The following is a 1,747-nucleotide window of genomic DNA, read 5'->3' on the forward strand; positions in this document are numbered from 1 at the left end:
TTTGAGGTCAAGGTCAAGGTCAGGTCAAGGGTACAAATTGCAAGTTTCTACAGTATCGGCCTTGCACCGTAGTTGCCGAAGAATGGAGTCATGTACTGAGACTGATCGCCCAAAACGTGTTCTTAGGCTACCAAGACAATATTCGTTGCATACAATATCATTCAGAGGTCAAGGTCAAGGTCAGGTCAGGTCAGGTCAGGTCACCAAAAAACAAAATATAGAAAAGGGCATGTGCGACACATGTTTTATGGGTCATTTTACTCATAGAATTCAATAGGCACACTCAATAAGTGATATGGACCACCTCTGGATGAATTTCAGGTCGAGGTCAGGTCAAGGTCAGGTCAAGTGAGGTCAAATTTTGAAGTTGGTTGTTAAGGCCTAAAAAGGTGTCTATCTGATGCAGTTTTTCACGGCGAATCGAATGGTGCTATTTTTGTTTCCGTACGAGGTCTAGAACTTCCAAAAAAGTCATTTTTCAAAAAATTTGTGTGTCGTGACGTCATAAAATTTTGAACTACTCCCACATTTTTGAACCAATTCTTCTAAAATTTGGTATGTAGGTGCACATAGACCACTTCTCTGACATATATTCCGGTTTTTTCGATAGACTCAAAATTTTGGATTTTATGATGATTTTCCCAAAAAAGTCAGTTTTTTGAAAAAATTTAGGCCAAAATCCAAAATTTTCAAAAAACCGAGATAGCCATTTGATAGACAAAGTAAAATTACGTATAACCTTTTTTGTTACGTCTTGATTCCTTTAAAAATGAAGATGTTAGCGGCGTTTGAACTTTTGCCGTTTTTGAGGCGAAAATGGCGAACATGACGTCACTAAAACGTCAATTTCTCAAAAATTTTCCGACGGATTTCGCTCAAATTTTCAGGGAACGTGTCAAATTGATGTAAAAAAAGGTACTGAAAGTTTGGCGGCGCTGCGCGCCGCCGTTTTTGAGATATCGCAAAAATTCGCGAGGGGGGGTAAAATTTACCCCCCCCAGCCCCGCGCGGGTTAATGCCGCATTTGCCGTTGGTGAAACTCGTTGGCTTTTTTTCTTGATTTTTCTGGCTGATATTTTTTCACGCCGGCGGATATTTTTTCGCCTGGTTGGTGAAACTCGTCGGCTGGTTTTTGACAGAAAAATTGCGCCGGGCTGCTATTTTTCTGTTGGTAAAACTGGCCTCAGTACGAGAATTTCTCTAGAGTTCTCGTAGATAATTTCTCTACTTTCTGAAGAATTTTCGGGACCCATGCTCTTTTCATACTGGATGGAAATATATGCAAGGCACACATCCTCAACGCAAGACACCTTTTTCGGGACGAGAAATAGAATATCTTTGCCTAGGGTGATCGTTGGGCTGTAAAAGCTCCTGATTTATGCTCGTCTCAGCCCAAGCTACGGAACTGCTATTCCAGTTCAAAACCCATGTTAAAAAGTGAACTATTTCCTTTAAGTGTTTCGGCCCTTTTGTGGACGCTGTTCGCTCGCCGTTTTTGTCAACCTGCTGGCGTCCCTCGACTTCTTACTGGCGAAATTCACTTAGGTTGTGATAAGGCGTGCGGTTCACCAATGAAAGGTCGAGAAATGCCTGCAAGTAACTTCCATTTATGGAAAACCGGCCACGTGCTGATAAAAAGCGGCGCTAAACAGCGCTCTAGTGCAGGTCATGGAGGTCACGAAGTCACCAAAGACTGCTTCTCTCGCAGAGTTTTAGCGCACTACGGAGTGCGGCCGAGACGATCCAG

This window comes from Amphibalanus amphitrite, unplaced genomic scaffold, assembly GCF_019059575.1.
Source record: "Amphibalanus amphitrite isolate SeventyFive unplaced genomic scaffold, NRLGWU_Aamphi_draft 000022F_arrow, whole genome shotgun sequence".
NCBI classification, from domain to species: domain Eukaryota; kingdom Metazoa; phylum Arthropoda; class Thecostraca; order Balanomorpha; family Balanidae; genus Amphibalanus; species Amphibalanus amphitrite.